Below are 21,845 nucleotides of genomic sequence, written 5' to 3'. Positions count from 1 at the left end.
AGTGTCCTACTGCTCTTAAGGCAGCGTGCAATACCTGGGTGAGTGCATAGATGGAGCAATGCCTTTAACTAGATGATCTTAAGGTCCTTTCCAACCTTAACTATTCTGTGATTCTATGATTCTAACTGATCTGCTGATGCTCAAATTATCCAGTGCATTCCCATTAAAAAATAATGGACACTTCTAAAAATCTGTGTCAGAGAATTTTAATTTTACTTTTGTCATTTAGTAACAAGCAGAATTTTGACAAAGTATGGAATACAGTGCAAATTCAGATCAATGCCAGAAGGTTTATATAGAGGTGCACATTTAAGTGGATGCACCAAGGTGTACTTCTTCACTTCACAAGGACAGGCTGCCTCTTATATGCATTCACTGCTTAGCAATACATCCACTTACTTATGACTACATGTTCCTTGCTTTTTTAAAACATTTTTGATCTGACACTATATTATACATTTAGTCTATCTGTGTATAAAAGACCTGGGATAATGTTTCATTGCTTCTGACAGGGGACAATGAACAAAGAACTAAGGTTTGTATCAGATTCTCTGGGGAAAAATGCTAAACCTTGCTCTTCTCTAGCAAGTGACCTGGATACTGACAAATACCAATCGATAACTGAAATTCGGACAAATGGTTTAAAATTCTTGAAAAATAAAGTACAAATTATTATACTACTCAACAATTGTTCTCTTCACTGTTGGATACATATCAAGGCACATTCACAGTCGCAAAACTTAGGTGGCTTGCTCCAGTGTTGGCCTTATTATAATATGCCCTTTTTCTTATGAAGCACAACACTAACAAACATAGTAGTGTTTTGCTGTTTGCATAGTAGTGTTTTGCTGACCCTGCATGTTTGGACCAGACAGGAGCACCAACTATAGAGGCTACTGTAAGAAGAAACTCTGTCACTTAAAGGAAACTAATTTATTTTCAATCTGCCTCTACCACTGCTTTTGTCCAGAGCTTATTTACAAGATGAAAATAGCTTATGAAAAACAATAATAAAGAAATAGGAAATTGTTAAAAAAGGATAAAAATCTTAGGTGCAACATATAATGCTAGAATGTTTAAAAGCTATTGTCCTCTAGTCAGTGGCAAAATGTTAACATGTGACAAGTCTTCAATATGTCCATGATTGCATGTAAACGCAGTACAGCTAGTGGTATCTGGCACACAAGCATTCTAACTTGCTTCTGACAGCCAGCTAACCAGAAGCTTATTTAGATTTAGGGGGTGGTAGTGAGTCTTTGGCAGTTGTAGAAATAGTAGTCTAACAACTTGTAATACATATAATTACTCTCTATATCCCCTGGTCAGCATATCTTCTGATATGTAAATTAGATGGAGCAAGCAGATGTATAACCTAGGAAGCATTCCAGATTCATCTTGATAAAAGTATGGTATTCATACTGGGCAGGGTTCCTTTGTCTATAACAATGCCACCAACAACACCAAAAATACATGCAATATAAAAATAAAGCTATTGACCATTTCCAGGGGCTACAGTCTACATGGAACGTTTTCATTCCACCTGCCATATCTAACAAGCAGTATTATTTATCAGCATCACACTAAGGTAGATATGTGATAAAAACATAGGAAGAAATGATAGAAACTGCAAACATCTTATAAAGAATTGATAAAACTCGTGAATTTAGCTAAAAAGTGAGAAACTAGGGGAAGATGAAGAAGACAAACGTGAGCGGCAAAACTCACTGCTACAGAAGCCACTTTTATGTGGATTTGGAACATTTAGAGATCTTTCTACTTACCTACCTACCTGCCTGCCTACTGCAATTGTCTCCCCCAGAAACACTGAATCTATTCCAGTGTCCGAAGCCCTTGACACTAGATAATATAGAAACTCCCAAAACAATTAAACTTTATTTCTTAGCCCAGGGAACAGTCATGGGCCAGTAAACCCACCAATTTTTAGTTTTTTTCTCCCAGTCAATATTAAGATGTATTGAGGTCTTCTGGTAATTTAGCCATCCTATAAACTAGTGAAAGTTAACATAGATCATCTAAATTACCGCTTGTACTTGTAGTATAGGCATAGTTTTGTTGGTTGTTTTTTTTTTTTGAAGCGCTGTTGTTGGAACAAATGGCTCCCTTCTGTGCTCTCTCACGACAGTGCTTTTGTTTGGTGAAGCAAACTAGATGTTTGGACATATTTGGTTTCAGGAACACTTTGAATATAGTAAATGTGCTTGAAGTTCAGGAAACCTCATGATTTGGCATATTGTCACAGTACAAATCAAACATTTTTCTTAACATTAAGTTGTTGACACAGCTAGGATGTCCTTATTAAGACATGATTTTCACTGTTTCAGAGTATTTGAGATAATGCAGCAAATAAAATGTTTTCTCAATGTGGCTATTACATGCTGTTATTCTCCAGGTATATTATCAGAGCATTGTAAAAGATGAGCACTTCTTTGTTAACTCACAGAAAAATATACTTCTTTGCTCTTGGCCAGATTCCCTAAACAGAATTGAAATGCAAGATGTGAATTTTCCTTTGTTTATGTATTTATTCTGTGACAGTAGCTTGTGTTATTGTAGCAAGTTTAAGACTATCATAACTTTGGGATTATCTTTCATTACAGAAATTTTGGATCAAACTACCTACTGCAAATTCATTCCCTGAACTCATTGCTGGAATGTTTCTGGATGCACCTAGTCTATCTTGTTTTAGGCTTAGTAAATTTAAAGCTTCTTATATGGTTTTAATTTACATGTCTAATCCTCCCAGGAAAAAGTATTCAATGAGGATAGAATAACTGATTTTTTAAGTTTTTAATTAAGTCATGCAGTGTTTGGTTAGAATATTTCTAGTGCAGGCATGAAATGTATGTATTTATTGGCCTGACACATTCTACTGAATATCCCAGTGACTTGTGGGAACTAAGACAGTAAATTACATTTTTTGTTACTAGGCCATCAGGTTCATTTCAGTGGGTAATGACATATTTTGCTACCTTTACCTTTCAAAGTTCTAAAATTCTTAGTTTTCTTAACTGCTGACAGTACCAAGTGATTGCCTTCACTTTGTGCATCTTCAGACTTTTTAAATGGGAAAGCTTTTCTTGACCTTCTCTCAGAAATATTTCCAGAACAGATTTGAACAAGATATCTACTAAAGGAACCATTCTGGGGAATATTTCCAATTGTGTGAGCAAATCAAATGGCATGCAATGCGTATTTATAAGTTGGGGAGTTTTCTATAAATTCTACATTTTCTATAAATTCTTTTCAAATGAAATTTTCAATTTTATTTATATTAGATTGCTAAAATCCAGGAGATGAAGTCTGCATACTGTTGTATGGACCAACTATAACTATTCACTATGCACAGGTGATTAAATGACAGTAAATTCAGTACTTCTGTCTCAACAGGAAGAGTAATGATTTTGTAATATATACTGATATTTATTATTTAGGAAAAGAAATAATAAGCTCTAATCTGTGTAAATAATTTTGTAGTTGACCTAAAATTTTAAGGAAATTTTTTTCAGTTCAATTTACCAGTCTGACCTTTATGTAGCCTTTTTACAGTTCCAAAATATTTAAATGTTTATTTTAGGAACAATTTTCCTGATTTCTATATTCTCTCCATTGCTTTCCCTTTGATCTGTTAACCTCATCTCTTTTTTTTTTTTTAAATTTATTTAAATAAATTAAAAAATTATCTATCACATATGTCTTATGACAGAATTTTAAGACCATGTGAGCTAAGAGTTGGATCAAGTTAGCGTTGCCATTGCTTCATTGCTTCCCTTAAAACCTCAGGCTTGAGAAACAAAACAGAGCTTAAAGAAAGCCTACTAAGCATAGGAGTTTGATCTCTGAAATTGCTGTTTTCTTGTTTTCTCTTATGACTGCAACATTAGTTGGCTAAACTGCTGTATTGGGTATTGAAAAACATAATATAAAAGGAAAAATTGCTTGCATTTTTGGAGATAGTCACCAGAGGGCATTTATGGATTAACTCAAGACATATTTCTGCATTCACTGCAGGAATGCCAAGCAGTATTCTGAATTATGCCATATTGATATGAAAGCTAAATCACTACTTTTAAAAAATTGAAAGTTCTTATTTAGAATGCTATTTTATTTGCAAAGATGGAAAAAGAGAGATGACCAATATAATTTTTGGCTTCTCTAGAATTAATTGACTGTGTTATCTATGTCAGATAATATGAATTTTCACATCACCTCGGAAAAAAAATGTGATGAGAAAAAAAAGTAAATATTGTCTTTCAGCATTTTATAAATATATAATATATAGCTGGAGGAAGAAGCTAGAGTTTTTTAAGACTACTGCAAGTGCATAAAAGTTGAGTGCTGGGGCTTTTTAAAGATGGTTTCATCTTTTGTTCTGGAAGACATGTTAATTGATATTATTAAATAGCTGCCTTTCACTAAACGTAATAATAAATATTCTAATAAAATAATGAAGACTCTAAAGAAATGGTTAGGGATCAGATAGTAAAAGCTGATGTGGTATTCCAAATGTAGGGGTAGGTCCACAATACAAATTTACTTAAATACTTACAAAATCAAAATTAACCCATTTAGATTATTGGCTTCTGTAAATATCCAAAAGATTGTACTTCATGCATGGTTATATTTCAGAATAAAATAACATCTTTATATGCACCTTCTCTCTCAAGAAGAATGTCTTTCTGGCCCAGTTCTCCCCAAAGCAGAGATCTTGTCAGTATGAACTGCATAAATGCAATTGGAATTCTGACAAGATATGCGTTAGACAGGAAATCTTATAAAGTAATTCCTAGTTTTAACAGTAATAACCAAACACTGTGGTAGCTTGATTATAAACTAGACAATTATAAGTTTTCGTTTCTAGTGGAGGACTTGAATGGAAAGAAAATGCAGGGTGAAAATCATTAGTAAAAATAAGTGAAAAGACCTAAAGATCAGCTAAAGTAAAAATGTTCTCCTAGGGTGGGTATATGCACTCACTTGAGTCCAAACTTAGTAGGAATCAGTGAATATTGTTTTAGAAAAATACTGGGTTTAAATTTCTTATCTGTGTCCTAGGTTTAACATCCAACTTTAATTCTACAGATATCACTGGTACTGGTAATAATAAATTTAATGCTGAAATTTTGTTAAAAGAATTATCCTATATTTGACAACAAACAAATCATGCTTTTTTTTAATAACATAGGCATATTGTATGCTTTTAATTTTCCACTTTTTTTTTTCTTTTGGAAAATTTTATATTTTGTTTATGGCAAAGTAGAATTTTCATATGTATTTGTAAGCCAAGGCTTTCAGATTGTAGCTCAGTGGAAGTTCAAAATATTTCCATACTTTCCATTTGTTTTACACTTCTATGGTAGAATCACACAGTCCAGTGTTATCATGTGATACTTTCAATCCCCTCTTTCAGCCCTTGTGAGTGAACAGATATTACTCCAATGTTCTACATTTGCAAAAATTATTTTAATTTATATAATCTTAATCAGATGTTTACAGTTCAAAAGAAACTACAATAAATACATTGACTGTAACAGAAACACAAAATTACCAATATATACATGAAATCTTCTAATTACAGCTGCAGCCTTCATTTACATGTCTCTGAGAAGTTTAGGGTTAACACATTTAATGCCTTGAAGTTCAGGAGAATCCTCGTGTTAGAGCTTTGCATGAAATTCAGAAAGAGGGGTTACCGCTGACAGTGCCTTGCATTTCTATTTAACCCTGAAGGTTCAGGTGTTGTTTCATTAAAAAAAAGGAGAGGGGGGTAGTTACGTTGAAGAGTTCCTCCAAGATAACTATAGACAAGATCATCTACAGTGTTGTATTTAAACTAGGATCCTGAATTACACAGTAAAATGATACCTTCTGTATTGCATAAAACAACCCAATTCACCAACAGTTACAACAGCATTACTGGTAGCAGAAAAAAGACACAATTTCTGAAGCATCTACTTGATAACAGTATATTTCATTGTTAGATTTTACTTGAACTATATTAAATGTGCTCTTATTCAAAGTCTTTACAGAGGTCAAGGCTTTGATACTGCAACTATATTTAATATATAAATAAACTAATTTTTAAAAGACATGATAGAGTTGGCGTTTTCTTTCTTTGGCCACATAATCTTTCAAAACTGCAAATTATGTAGTAGTCTCTTACTACTGAATGCTGAATGCTCAGTGACATCTCATGGAAATATGCATTAAACATGCTATTTCAGACTACTTTAGGAATATCATAGATTTATAAACATATATATGTATGTGTATGTATGTGCATATATATATGCCTATACATGTAAGCATTCCTTCTATATATGTATATGCAGAAAACTGATAGTTAACATTTTTTATTTATTTCTTCACTGTGTAAATCCAAGAGGTCAAAGATTCACATACTTAAGAAATAGGCAGAAAAATATTTTTTCATACTTTTTATAGCATTTATGATTCCTTATAAATAACCTAAAATTGATAAAGTTATCAAAGTCTAAGAATACTTGTGCTACAAGCAGCTAATCACACTCTTCAATACCTGCAGTCTTCAGGTATACCATTGCATAAAGAGAATTCAGGTATCACTGATGTCAGAAGAGAAACTTGGTGAAAAATCTGTTTCTCTGTGACATAAGAAAAAACTTTTTTTTTCCCCCAAATCAATATTTTTCCTAGGTGTTTATATTCATTATTTCTGTTCTACTATCTTCCTTCCTTCCTTTCTGCTCACAATCTTTCCACAATTGTGGAAAGTATGAATGCCACCAATGGAATTGTGCAAAGAGGGGCAGGCTACATAATTCAGAAAGAAAAGGCAAAATCTGGTGTTTGGCTTGGAAGAGAAATGTGAATAGGATCAGAAAGTAGGGGCTGATAAGACAGAATTTAGCTCTTCGGAACAATGAAAAGGTCAAGTTAGAATGATGAAAAACAATGGAAAAAGAGTATATAGAGAAAGAAAAACAAAGGACCAAGGGCTTCTAGAACTCAAGAAAACAAGGTTAGCAGGACACAAAAACAGTGCAGACTTTCTTCAAGCCACTGCATTTCTACAAAGCAACCATCACACTCATTTTCATGTAGAAATGTAGTAAGTTATATAAATCGTCTGAGGTTATCTTAACTAGTGATTAACTGGAGAGAAATTATAACAAGAAAATGGGTGAAAAAGATGTAGGATTGCTAAAAGAGAGAAAAGAATGAGCTGGACAGAAAACAAATGATTAAATTAACAGAGTACCAGTTTTCCCTGGGACTGTTATGTAATCTGATGCTCTTTGGCATTTTTATTACCAACACTGACCTGAAAAATAAATTTGGTTTTGAAATTTGTCAATGACACAAACCAGAGGGTCATAATCAAAATGTTCCACTGGAAGACATCAAGATTCTAAGGAGTTAAATTAGAGAAATGCGATAAAATGTATATAAAAATTATTACCTGGTATATTAAAGGAAGAAAAAGACTTGTTAGATTTAATTGATCCATTTACTTTGCCAAGGTATAGAGAAAACAACAAATGCAATCCTTCACTACTTTTGTATTAACCAAGACACTTCTAGAAGAACCATGTACCTAATAACACCATTGCAAGAAGAAACTGCTAGGTTATTTTAAAACTGTATGTGGTTGCGGTCATCCATAGTGACTACAGATAAATTCATACTGAAACCAGTGAAGAGAACAAATGGGATGAACTACTGGGATGATTGGGGTGAATCTTACACAAAGGGATTAGTGATCAGTGTAGACAGATGAAGATCAGATAGATGTCCCAACCAATTCAGAAGTGTATATGAACATCAAGAACACTGTGCCTGCACTGCAGGCAAACTGCTTAGCTGGTTTTAAGGGCTTTGTAAATGTACTCATACATAATGCTTGTCTGTGTGGTGGCAGCATACTGGACTCAGTGATCTTGAATATTCTTTCAAGGAATGACAGCAGTAACAGAATAAAAACTTTGGCTTTAATGGAAACAATGCCTGTACAGACCTGCAGGTTAAAATAGTTTGTTCTTTCTGTGTTTATTAGATGTGCAACTGCATGGAATCACACAGCATGATAAACACTTTCAAAGATCCAAAATAACCCTTTCTCTGATCTAAACTCTCCACTCAGAGAAAACTGTAAACTGTAAGTTGTGGTATTTGTTTCTAGTAAGAAGTGCTCTAATCTCCATGATTATGCCATTCCATCACCACCATTAGAGATTTATGGTGGCATAAGAGGAATTTCACTGTAAGAAGTGTTAAATTCTGATTTGTATTTATATTGATTGAAATAGATATTTTTAAAATATTTTTTTAAATAATAGTGAAAAAGTATGAACAGAAAAAATTTTTGGATGCTATAATTTATGACTTCATAGCTGACAGATTGGCTGACAAAGATTGGTGATGCTATGGATAATAGATCTGTTCCCATCTGTGGGGAGAGAAACACTTTGAATGGCAGTTTTGGAACCTCTCGACTAGACAAAGGTAGTGACAGAATGTTAGAAATATCTGAGGTTGAAGTGGAGAGATAAGCAAGTGAAAGCCTTGAGAGGAGTCATTGTCCTGCTGGTGAGGAAAGTAACAACATTCTTTCTTTCTCCGAAGTGTAAAAGCTGCCAATGAAAAGAAATATAAATTGAATTTAAAGAATTTTGAGTGGGCTGATTTGTTTTGCAGGGATTCTCACCCAGTGGTCAAAATGAGGCTAATATATTCTCAAATTAACTGAAACTCACAAACTTTTTCACCAAAGCTCTAAAAATATGTGGCTAATTGCAGGAGTTAAAAGGCATTGCTGGACAATTGGACCACTATTTATCAGCATAGGAGCTCTGAAGGCTGGCATCAAGCGCCTTGGTTTTAGCTCTGGATTCTCTTGTAGCAAGTTGCAGTGGTGCTGGAAAAGACATACCAGCCATTCTGGCATAGTTGCTACTGAGATAACCCTCTCCTGTAAATGAGCATTTGAGGACAGCAATTTCTCAAATACATAGACAGGTTGCTGTAACTTCTTTGCAGACAGTCTGAGTGTGGCATTCAAATCACCTCTGTAAACAGTTGTCCAGGCAAGCCTTGTGTTGTCATCTATATTCATTTTCATAACGATGGAGAAGGAAAGAAACCTTATTACCCCTAGTTAGCTGCTCTATTTCTCTGGCAGAGAGTGCCACCCTATCAGGTGAGTTGGTCAACAAAATGGAGCCTTGCATTTCATGTCCTAACATATGTACTTAAAGAGCTATTAATGAATTAATGCAGCATGTTGTGGTTTGGAGAGCACAAATTGAGGAGTGAGCATATATATTAGCTTTTCTTTAATCTCTTTTGCAGTGGAGGCAATCAGCAAAGAAACAAGATAGCTGTGGACTGCAACAACACAACATAAAATATCAGAGCTTCTTTGGAAGAGCTCAGACTTGTGATATACAAAGCACATGCCTTCACTTGTCTGAGCATCGGTTTCCCAATGCATAAAGAATGGTTAAAAATATTTATCTGACAAGAGCGACTCTAGCATGCAGAAACTTGCTAGCTCCCATTGTCCATATAGTTCATTAGGTTTTTTAAATATTCACAAGTGAAAATATGGGAATGAAAGGACATATTTTTCAAGTATCTGTAAATAAGTGCATCGTGACTAATGAAAATTCACTACTTTGAAAATGTCGTTATCATCTTCTAAATCAATTGCAGATTATAAAATAGATTTTTTGTTGTTGTTGAAAACAAATAAGTAATGCCTTCCTCATGAATATTTTGCCTAGCTCTACTGATTCAGAAGCAGTGTTGGATGTTTCAAGGATTTATGTTATAAAATAACATTGCTTCAACTTTCAAGCCTGCAACAATAATAATTAATACTTTCTATCAGTACTTGATATTCATGGCAAGAACCAGTAACATTAGTGACATTGTTAAAAGTTCCTAATCTGAATGCTGCTGAGATAGAAAAGATGCACAATTTTGGATCAGAATGCAGTATCATTTAAACCTGGATTTACTTGCCACCATTTTTCCTGGCTTCTCCACCAAATGGGGCTTTGTAGAGATTATTTTGGGACCCAAAATGTTAACTATTCATTGGAAAGAGCTGTACAAACTTAGAAATATGATGAACGGTATTTTAAGCATAAGCATTTACAACATATCTGTTCTGTGTTTAAATGTCAGAACAAAGCATATTACAGGAAAAACACCTACAAATGCAAAAATGCAGCAAACCCACAAAATATGGGTTAAAAATTTCCATATTTGATCTGGGTAGCAAATTATAGAGAGAGCAAAAACCCCCTACGCATAACCATAGCTGCCAATTCTGGATCTTCCAAAAAGCAAGGGCAGGATACCAAGTACATGATTCTGCCTTGTGCCAAGCAACCATCTATGAAAATGTCACCTTTATGCAAGTGAAACACAAAACGAGTAGAATTTGCCCTTAAATGTGAGGGGGAAAATGTTCTGAAAATAAACAAAATGCTTTTTACTGCTAATTAAAACATGAATCAATAAATATTTTCAAAGTTAAATAATACTGTTCCTCTCAAGCTGAGCACCAATCTGCTGGGATCCAGCCAGGAGAGAATCTTTTCTAGCATAGTTACAAACAACTGATGAGTGGGGTGGAAAACAGAAACATGAATACAACTTTCACAGTAATTCAAACAAACCTGCATGACTTTCAAAGTATCAGTTAAAGGTTCTTTACCCTTTCCACCTCTTTGTATGGTGGTCAGTACATTGCTGGTGAGATAATGACCTACAACAAGCAGTCAGATTACTGGAATTAAGATGTCAGTTTCAAAATAAACACCAGTTGGTTCAACAAAGCCTGCAGCTAGGATTATGTCAGGAATAGGAAGACATTTAAAACCCAATCGAAGCACAGTTACTGATTCTGAACAGAAAACATGCTATTGCATCCTATTTTACTGTAGATTTACCAGGCTGCTGTTGCCAATTACCTGAAACTGATTGCTGAAGCTAGGCTAGGAAGATGCTCAAAATGCAGTCCTTGCTTTGGGTAGGAAAGCTGATCAGATCCTCATTTCTTGTCCTCTTGCACTCAGTATCTTTGGTTTTCCTGCAGTTTTTCACAAGTAGGTCTGTGATTAAAGAAACAGATCCCCAGTTGCTATCAGCTGCTCCTGTTTCTTTGTGAATTGATTATAGGATAAGATTCCCAGCACAGAAGGTGTAGCAGGGACAATAAGGGTCACTTGAATTATGGAAAGATAGCTTCCAAGATTTCCATGATTCTTATGGACCACTCAGGAGTTAAACTGTGTTATATACTGTTAATTACATAAAGATTTAGCTTAACCTGAGAGTACTGGAAATCCTGTAAAAATATGTACACTGAACATGGTCAGACAAATATACAAGTTTATTTGTTTTCTCTCTTGCACCTATTCTGAGCAGAACAAAAAAATGATGACCCCAACCCCCCTAACCTCAACTAACTTTTTAAAAGAATGAGAAGAGTTTCTGTGCCTGAATTGTAGGAACCTTTAAGGAACACTACATTACATAATAATAAACTCCATTTGTATCTGTTTCCATCATATGTAATTTTAACAACCATGTTATCCTTTAAACAGCACTGTAGCATTAAGAAGGCAAAGATTAATTTTTTTATCATCTTTTTTTCTAGGGTAGGTGTGCTAAATCCCTGATCAAATACATGCATGACACCTGTGAAACAGCTTGATGCAACTTCCTTAGAAAATTCCAGATGCCATAGATTTTATAGCCAAATACCTGAGCAAATGGTTATAATCTAAATGAAGATTCTGTGATTTGCAGATCCTACTTTTCCATGTGAAGGCCTTTGTGGTAGGTATAAAGTGTTAGGTCTCATATACATGTACACACTTGACACCCTTGTGCCTCTACACCCCAAAAGGTGGTTGTATACCAGCTAGTCTGGACAAATTTATCATGTTATATGTTATGTCCATGAGGGCTTAGAATAAACAATCTCAAGTAGTGGACATAATCCAATAAATTTTCATACAAAATATTCAACAGCCCAGTATGACTGCATTATAACTCAGTCTTCAGCCACTGCTGACAGTATTTAGAGTACCTGGATTTTAAAACATTTGCTCTGATGTTTTAGGACTACCTACAGCACTTGAAATTTTAGTTATTTTATCAGTGGAAAGATTAACAGGGAGCTATTTCTAAGTTTTATTTCCAGACTTGGGATGAAGATTGCAGTCCTGCTAAGTGATACTCTGCAGATTTCTGACAAGTGCAGGAATAAGAATACTCTGACCACAGAATGGTTATGGCCAAGGATTTGCCTAGCCCATGGCTATGTCTGATCTCTGCTTTCAAGAAGACCATTCTGTACTCTTATCCTGCATCTCAGCTTTCCACTCAGTCACTCTGTCTCGGCTGTCTCAGTTTTGCTTGCCTACAGCTCTGCTACTCCTTTGTGGGTAGTGTGGGAGTATATATATATATTTTATATATATATTTTGAAGCATTTGGATGGAGGGTTTTACAGCACTTGGATGATGAGTGCTGAAAAATACTGTTCAGTACAGGAAGTCAGGTGGTATGGAAGTATCAAGAACAGTGAGTGGTAATGATAGTAGTGTCATTGATGGTGGGCTTATGGCATAGCACAGGCTGGGGGACTCCGAGCCAGCTCATGATTCTTAGTATGTTTCTGGAGGTAACACAACCTCTGCCTTCGTATGGTTAACAGCAGAGCATAGAGGGGACTGCCATACAGGAGCGTTCTAGGAGTTATAGTGGATGGGAGAGCATATATCCTGCCAAAATTTTGAAAGTCCTATTTATTACTCCACTCTACTGTAATCTGAATGTAATTAAGTAATGTTGAGATATAAATAATCTATTAATTAGTGAACTAAAAGATGATACATGCTTTTAGGCTGCAATCATTTGCATTCCTATTGTGGTGAATTGTGGTGGGATGCAAAAGAGGTTGCGTTACATAAGCATAAAATATAGAATTGTAGAATTTATAGCAAATAAGCTTGCTAAAACCTACATTAATAATAACGTCAAAGAGCTGCTGTAGCTGCTGCATGGCAATAGGAATGGGCTGAAGATGATAATTGTAGGAATACAGATAAATTATTAGAAAGAACACTACTCTGCTACCAGTTGCATCACTTCAAATATACTTAATGGTACACTTTATCATCTTTTGTGGTACAAGGGCACAGACATACAGATAAATAAGCCTACCTCTCACTATCCCTTTCTCTTTGCTGTTATATACAGTACATGCATGCATGAACATGGACCAGAACAAAAAGCATTACATCACTTCCTATGTAATGCTCAGGGAATATTTTACAGTTCCTGTATGGCTGCTCCTTACTTGGTATTAGTACTTTACTTTTCAATCCTTTATTTTCTTTTACACATCACTTCTTTTCACTCTGTTAAATTAGGTACTTCTTTTCACTCCGTTAAATAGAGAACAAAGTGTGATCTGGTGGATAAAACACAAGCTGGAAATAGGAGGCCAGACTAATTTTTGTGCTTTATAGAATATTCATATGCAACTTTAAACAAAATCAGAGAAACTGTCTTTTTCAGACTCAAGGGAATATGTTGTGAACATAATTAAAAGGTAGGTTTCAAAACATTTACTCTAATATAGTGGGTCATATATGTTCTTCATACAGAGACAGAGCTATATAATAATACTCTCAAGGATTATAAAAAGAGACAATACATATGAAATCAAACTCTTTTAATGCTAAAACTAATTAAGCACTGTTAATTCAGTCCCTTTATGTATGTATCATGATGTTGTTTCTTTACTTGTGCCTATCTATTTTTGTACAGTCTTTGCCTATTTTAATGAATAATTAGTTATTCAATATTTGACTAGTTATTCAAAGCGTGTTCTCTCTTTTTTTAGTATTCACCACAGTATTACAGAGTTCTTCTTCAGTATTTTGGTATGCTTACTACAGAGCCTGAATGCTATAAAAAGTTAATGAATTTATCTTCACAAAGTTCTATGAAGAGAGATGGTATTACTAACCTTAGCTCTGAGGGTGAGAACCTGGGGCAAAGAGAAATTACTGGTTTAACTGAAAAAGATGTGACTACTTTAGAAGAAATAGAATAGGATCATCTATACCAAAGTATTAATTTCAGAATTTTAGGAAATACAATATCTTTAGTTATTTTGTTTCATTAACTGAGGAAGCAAACATCTCATGTTTAGAAGAGTTTCTAATTAAAAAAAAAAAAACACAAACACACACACAAAAAAAACCAACTTTCATGTCTAGAAGACTCCTAGTACTATTGAGTACCTAGTACCGGAGTACCTAGTACTCTGGTATCAGAAGTCAACACAGTATCTACTTTTAATGTGGGCAGACTCTGGTCCATGTATGAAATTAATAACATCATACCTACTAGCTTCTTTTGCTTCTTGGCTATGTTTCTGTATATTCTGTGCAAATGTTTACTTGAGTCAGATCACACCCAGATCTGTCCAAATTGCCTGCGAGTCAAAAGGGGACAATGCTCAGAGGTCTGGAAGGCTACATTCTGTCCTCAGTTCCCGCCCCTTGTCAGCAAAGACGATTGCTTGAAAAGGTGGCTGTCCTTATTGGAGGTGGACTGCACAGAGACAAGAACTCTGATTGCATGTGAAGTCAGAATTTTTTTCACAGCCTTGCAACTGTGCTGATCTTAAGAAAATTTTAATGTGTACATCAGATGTTCATTACCTGAACAAACGAACTACAGTACTTTTTTTAACATGAACCAAATAAGGTAGGGTTTTGTGTTTGGGTTTTAACTTTTTTTCTTTCCTTTTCTGATTTTAGGAACAGCCACTCTATTTTACATGACTTTTTTAACTTTTTTTTTTTATATACACATACATGTATGCACACACAAATTATTCAGTAAAATTAGCTTGAAGCAAAACACTGAAATATCAAATTTCAGGTAGAAATTTGGGTAGAGTTTAGGTAGAGTCATCAAAGATAGATCATGCTGAAATGAGTAGTTCTCATAATGGAAAGAATTAAACAACTGTAGTTGTAGGGGTATTACCTGGGACAATGAATCATGCCATTACTGCCACTACATGAAATCACCCAGGAATAAAATCTTCAGACAGTTCCCAGTTCTCTTTTTACATGCTTAAGTAGACCTTCTCCTTGCAAAAAATAACATTGGAAACTTCACTGTTTTGCATCACATGCTATCAATCTATCTATATCCCATTTTCCATGCCATTTTCTGATAAGAAGCTTTTCTTTTGTAATTCTGAACACATTTTAATTAACAATTCCTGCACATTAACTTACTTTGCTACAGATTTCTTAAAAATATTTTAATTGTAGTTTTTTGATCCTCATTGCTATTTCTTCAATGACAGTTACACTTTTCTAAAAAAATATTTATCTGTCAAGCCAAACACATTCCTGTCTATTGACCTGATAGACATCTTTTATTTTTGTTAATGTTTCAGCTTTCCAGGGATGAAGAAATATTTAAGTAACTTAATTGTTAATGCATTCACCAAGAAATTTTCAAATTACATTTTTCCAGGAAAATTAGCAGGCTACTGGGCATCTAGAAAGAATCTGCCTAAAAAAAAAATAAAAAATACGTAATGTAATACTAAATGAAAATGTGTTTTCTAAGGCTGATTTTCCGTTGAGTTGCTCCCAGATATAAAAGAGTTTTCAAAGAAAACTACCCATTAGTTTTTAATCTAAAACATCTTTTGAAATTAATCCCCTTACCTCTCTTCATATCTGACAACCTCTTAATCTCTTCAAACTGTTGGTTAAAAAGTGCACCACTAAATCAGCCTGTCATCAATTTTGTCTCTCACCATAGTGACTCAAAGAGTTGCATCAGCTAGATCATTTAAAGAACCCACAACTTTTTAAAAGAACATCTGCTGCTGTAATTTATAATGTATAACATAATCTCACATCCAAATTTTACAGAGTTTGGTAATGTCTTCCAATAATAAGTTGTGAGAGATTCTGTCCTGGGATGCTGCAAGCAAGGTGGTAATAAATAATTAAGAGATACAACCACCAATCTAAAAAAAAAAAAGAAAAATAATCAATCTCTACTTCAAATACTGATAAATACAATGCCATGAAGACTCTTTTTTAAACTGCCTGTTTCAATTTTATGTACTGGTTTCTCAGGACATAATTTCCTGAGATTAGTGAATATGAATGAAAGCGCTAAGTGCTGACAATTTGAATTCTCACTTCCTTTAACACTCAAGTGCTAAATATTGCCCAAACTTTTGCTAAAATGTTAAGTATCTATCTTTTTTTTCACTAGTAAATTACCATTGATTTGAAGATCTGACAGCTACAGCCATAGTATAGTAGGAAGAACAGTTAGAATATGGGAGAGGTAAATTCCAAATCATGATGAGAAAAAAAACCATCCAATTTTCATGAGGAAGGAAACTGCTCAATTTCTGAGTGAGAGCAAGAGAGTAAATCAATGTGGGCTAAGTCTGGGCAGAAGCATCAGAAGAGCGGAAATACCATGGGTAGCGAGTAGTAGTCTGTACTGATACAGTGTATTCTTGCATATTTTTGGAAAAGGAAAAAAGCTCTGAAATGAAAGTATTTGCAAGGAAAAATTCTCACTAAAAGACTATCATTAACACAGTTACTTTTGTGACTAAATTTCATTATACGGTTTCGTGTCTACATGCTTGGTGTACAGGTATTGTAGGATGGGAAGGGATGGGAAGTCTACAGGAGATCTGCAGAGATAAAGTGGATTAGATAAATACTCAAGTTGCATTTAGAGAGCTGCTATTAGCACCATCTGGCAATGAAAATATTGGTTGCTATCATGCAATTGCTCTGGAACATGGGTATCTTTTTGCTAGCTTCCTGTGAGGGGTTCTGGTATGGAAAGTCGCTTTCAATGCACATGAACAATAATGAAAAGGAGGAAAGGAGCTGGTGGAAAGCAGGTTCACATTTTTTAATGGAAAAGTTATCCACTCAGCAACAAAGGTGGTGAAGTTCCCAGTTTGAAAGTACTTTACAATCAGAGGCCTCATCAAGAGAGTCATTTTCAAAAAAGCACCACACTCCCTCATTGCAAATGAATAAAAAGCAGAAAACAAGCAGAGAATAAAGCTACTCTCAGCCTGGGGTTGGCTCCATAGTGCAGCCTGAATCAATCCCCATCCTTTTTTATGCAGAGTGCACTTACATGCTGATGTGATGGCACAGTTTTGTACAAGAGGTCCCAGGTTTGGTAACTTAAAAGTGGCTTATACAGTTCTTAAAATGCTTTAAAGGAGAAGGCATGTTGTCTGTAATAAATACAACCATTTATTGCAATTATAAAACTGCATTTCTTCCCATAAGAAACAGAATATTAGTTCTAATTGCATATTGTATTGATTTAAAAATATATATATATTCTGTTATAGAATCTCTGGAACATTATTCATATTTATCTTTACAGCATAAAATAATATAAAAATAAATTGTGTTTTACCAATGTGACCTCTGCAGCAGATTGTACAATCTTCATTTTCCAGGACTTAGAACACGTTGTCAATAATCCAGTACTATGATTACATTCGATTAAAATTATAAAAAAAAAAAAATTTTGTGTAAAACTATCAAGTTTTGGTTCCCTTCATTTTCCTCCTTTCACTTGAGTCTTTTAGGCCTTCCAGCACTTCACCAAAACACTTTTTTTAAATGACAGTTTAGTGTCTCTCATATTTAAATGTCTCCAAAATTATGCTTGAAGAAAAATACAAAATATTGCGCAGACTGCAACAAAATGGAAAAAGTGTCATCACAACTAAATGAGTATACTTTAATTTAAATTTCTGCAACTCATTTTCAAAGAAAGTTATCTTTTCAAAAGACAAAACAAGTGGCAAATGCCCTCATGAACCATGAAGCAGGTGGTACACTGGTGGATATCCTGAATTATCAGTTTGCATCTACTATTTCTTCATTTAATGCTATCTGACTGGTAAAAATATAAGAATAACGAATTGTACTAGGTGGGATGTGAAACTAGGTTTATCATGTTGCATCAATATCCTGAAATTTTCTTTCTCAGTAAGATGTGGAAAATTGACTCACCAGTTAAGAGATAGGAAGTCTAATAATTTTTTTTAAATATCTGAAAATCCTCATCTTTTAAAATATCCATCTTTTAAATGTGACAGTACAGTACCGTAACATGACACTCCTACATCATGATTTTGATGATGTATAAATCAGATGATGACAAACATCAGCTGCACTGCATGTGTTCCTCATGATGTTCATAAACCTTAGCTTAGGAATGCAGATATTCAAGAACTGGCAGAGACTGTGTAAACTAACAGAGATTAATATACCATGGAAAAGAATAAACTTTGTTTATCCACTCATGTACTAGAACTCAAAAAATATATGTATTGACATAGTCTGCTTCCTGTTGTAATTCTTCTTACAGAAGAATTTCCCGTAGCTACAACAGAAAACATTAATATTCTAAAAGTGAATTCTGGTGCACCAGGTTTGCAGCTATTAGTTAGTAGATCAGGTACTATTATCATTACTATATTCGTCATTACCAAGAGAAACAAAACCAAAACCAAACCAAAAAACAAACACAAAAAGCCCTATTACTATATCTAACATTCATTGATCGTTTACCTACCTGATACTGATGAAGACCAAATCACAGAATCTCAATGACATTTTTTGAATTCTTTCTAAGAAATTTGTATTCACAGAAGTCATTGAAAGAACTGTAAATTTCAATTTTGATTTGTACTTCTATGAACCTAACTTTCTACGCTATTGAAACATAATTTAACAAAGACTGAAAAACAGGCAGTGCAGATAGAATGCTTGAATGTCATAATCTGTCACTCCTTGCTCTCGTGACATGACCTATTTTGAAAATCATACTGCCTTTTTATAATTATTGGATATCCATTCCATATACCTCATTTGCCTGGGTGGTTCAAGCTGCGATGTGGTTAGGCTATGTGGCAGCAATTTTTTAAATTTCCTGAAGCGCTCAAACCCCACTGAAGTTTTTAAACAGATTACTATTTCTGCTTACATATAAAAGCCTTCTATTCCAGAAGAGATGCTTCTTTCAGTTACAGTTAAAATCCAGCTATCTCATCAGACTAATTTAAGACAATGTCAATAGCAGAATCTGATTATTTACAAAATTTTCAATCTGTGTTGTGATAAAGAATGTTTATGGTGGCAAAAATAATGTCATATTTGTGCTAATAAATCAATAATTTAAACTTTTATTTTCAAAATAATAATCCTAAAGATATCTTGTCTGTTTATGGGCATAAAATAATATTTTAAATTTTCTCATAGAAACTATTGCTGAAATCCCCAAACCCATTTCTGTCCTAATAATTTTTTTTCAGAAAATTGATCTACTAAGAAAATTACATATTCATAATATATCAAATATCTAATAAAGATAATACTTTGCTAGTGTCTGGCTTGGATAGCACTGGAGGACATACAAGCAAATTGATGGCATGAGACTGGAATTTCACCTTTTTCTGTAATTTTAGATATAGGTTATTGATGGGTCAATAGTTATGGATCAGTGACTCAATGTTATATTGCAATGTTATATTGCAAATTGAACAATTGAATTTTGGTAAGAAAAGTCCACACAAATTGTCAAGATTAGTAAGACATCATTCCTTTACAAAAACAAGGAGTGTATGTCCATCTCTAGAACATAGCTATTCCCAGTCAGTCCCCCATATGACCTCCTGGTGATAAACTCTCCTTGTGGTACATCTGTCAAGACTCGAAAGTCTTGCCTATGAAAGACTGAGATTTACAGCTCATACTTTTATTTTTGACTGACTCTTAAATCATCCCCTTATGTTTTGTCTCACTGTATCTCTGGATGACAAAATGTTTCTGATACATTATATTATGATGGCTAGCATATTTAGCCAGAAGCCAGAGAATATAGGTTCCGTGTTCTCCCAAACCTATGCTTAAACCTGCATCTGGTGACAAAGCAGTCTCAGGTGGGACATAATTTATCCTTACTTCTTCATGTTTGGGCACTGAACAGCAAAGAGTTCAGAGAGAAAGTAAACAAAGGGGCACATTAATTCACAAACCTGTGATGAAGATTTCCTACTAGACTAGTCTGGGTCTGAGGAACTCAGTCCTAATTTCAAAAGTTCAATATTTTGTCTGGCACAGACATGGCTCTTGTCCACCATTATTATGTTGTTTTGTGTGAACATTGTTCTAGCATCCTACCATGTAAGAATATTGGGGGAGGATTGCTAAACATTATTTTAGGATAATCCCCAAATTTATCCTGTAACCTATACAAAAGGAGTGTATCTCTACAGTCAAAGCACAAAGCTGAATTTCACAACTGAGTGAGAAAGCAGTGGTTTTTCCCCTACTTATCAGTTTGTATAGATTTCCATGAGCTTGTATAAGTTCAAAGCATGTTTTCAGGAAAAAGCATGTTTCCTTTAAATTTTAATATGAAATCTTAGATTCTTGTCTACCATCTCCAAAGAACAGTTCTCTTTTAAGAGGGCCTTAATAAATAAGTGGGGCAACATTTACAGAGCACCATTTGTGCATTCAGCAGCAGTCCTCACACTGTCTGTTAAATGGAATTGGCCTTCACTTCTGTTTCTGAATGTGATGAATGGCATCATTCAATAATATATGTTTGTCAAGTTGCAGTCTTGTGCAGTGCTAAGCACAGTGTTAAGCAAGGTTCAGTCTGCATATAAAATATATTCTCTAATAGAAAAAAAAAGTAAGACAGAAAATGACAGGGAAAAACTTTGATGCTGCTATATATGCTATCAAAATTACTGAGAGGACGTTAATCATTGAGAATGTTGTTTTACATTGAGTTCACTGTGTACAGACTGGTGAGGTAAATTGTATCTTGGGATTTAAACTGAAAAAAAAATACCCTTAATCATGAAAAATCCTTCATTACTTCTGATAATGGGAACATTAACTTGTGAGTGGAAAGGCAAATATTATGGCAAACGTGTTAAACAATAAAAACTTGGTACACATATGCACAAATGCCTGCTTCAAGATGAGGAACCTGTTATCTTTGTAATTTCAGAAGACGTGTGGGATTGTAATTCCTAACCTTGCAGCATTTTTGGAGGGTGTTTTCTTTCCTGAAAGGAAAACTGACCAGCCATACACTTTTCAGCAATCCCATTATGAATCTAATTTCTTCAAAAGTATTTAAAGATTGTGTTCTTCCTTAATGAGTAATGGGAATCCATCAATAATAATCATAACTGTTTAAGGCACATTTATGGCAAAACACAGAAAATAAAAAAAGCAGTTGATAGCATATTGAGTGGATCAAACTTTATTTGTGCCAAACCTACTCTCTCAGGAGCATTTTCTATTAATGTTGCTTTCTGCAAGTGATAGAAGTTTTAACCTTGGTGTAGCAGATAAGCCGTTGATCTGTCAGCAGACTCTTTCCTACCTCCCACAGTATTGGGCTTCAAAAGTTTGTTTGGAAATGAAACCAAATTCTATGTTTCCTCTACAGATGGTTGACCTCTTTCAGTTAGTGGCTGCATTACTCATTTAAACAATTATACAGGTCAGAATGGTTTAATCTAAATTATTTAGTCTCTGGGTGTTTTTCAGACACCACTGACAGTCCGAGAGGATCCAGCTGCTAGTTGTACCTGGATTTGAACTCCACAAGATAAAAGAGCTTTAGTTAAGAGTTTCAGTGACCATACATTGCTTCATCTGCAAAAGCACATATCACAAACTCTCCTAACGGAC

Source organism: Psittacula echo (genome assembly GCF_963264785.1).
Source record: "Psittacula echo genome assembly, chromosome: 5".
Lineage (NCBI taxonomy): Eukaryota > Metazoa > Chordata > Aves > Psittaciformes > Psittacidae > Psittacula > Psittacula echo.
The sequence above is the reverse complement of the archived record's forward strand: the minus strand, read 5'-3'. Positions refer to the sequence as shown.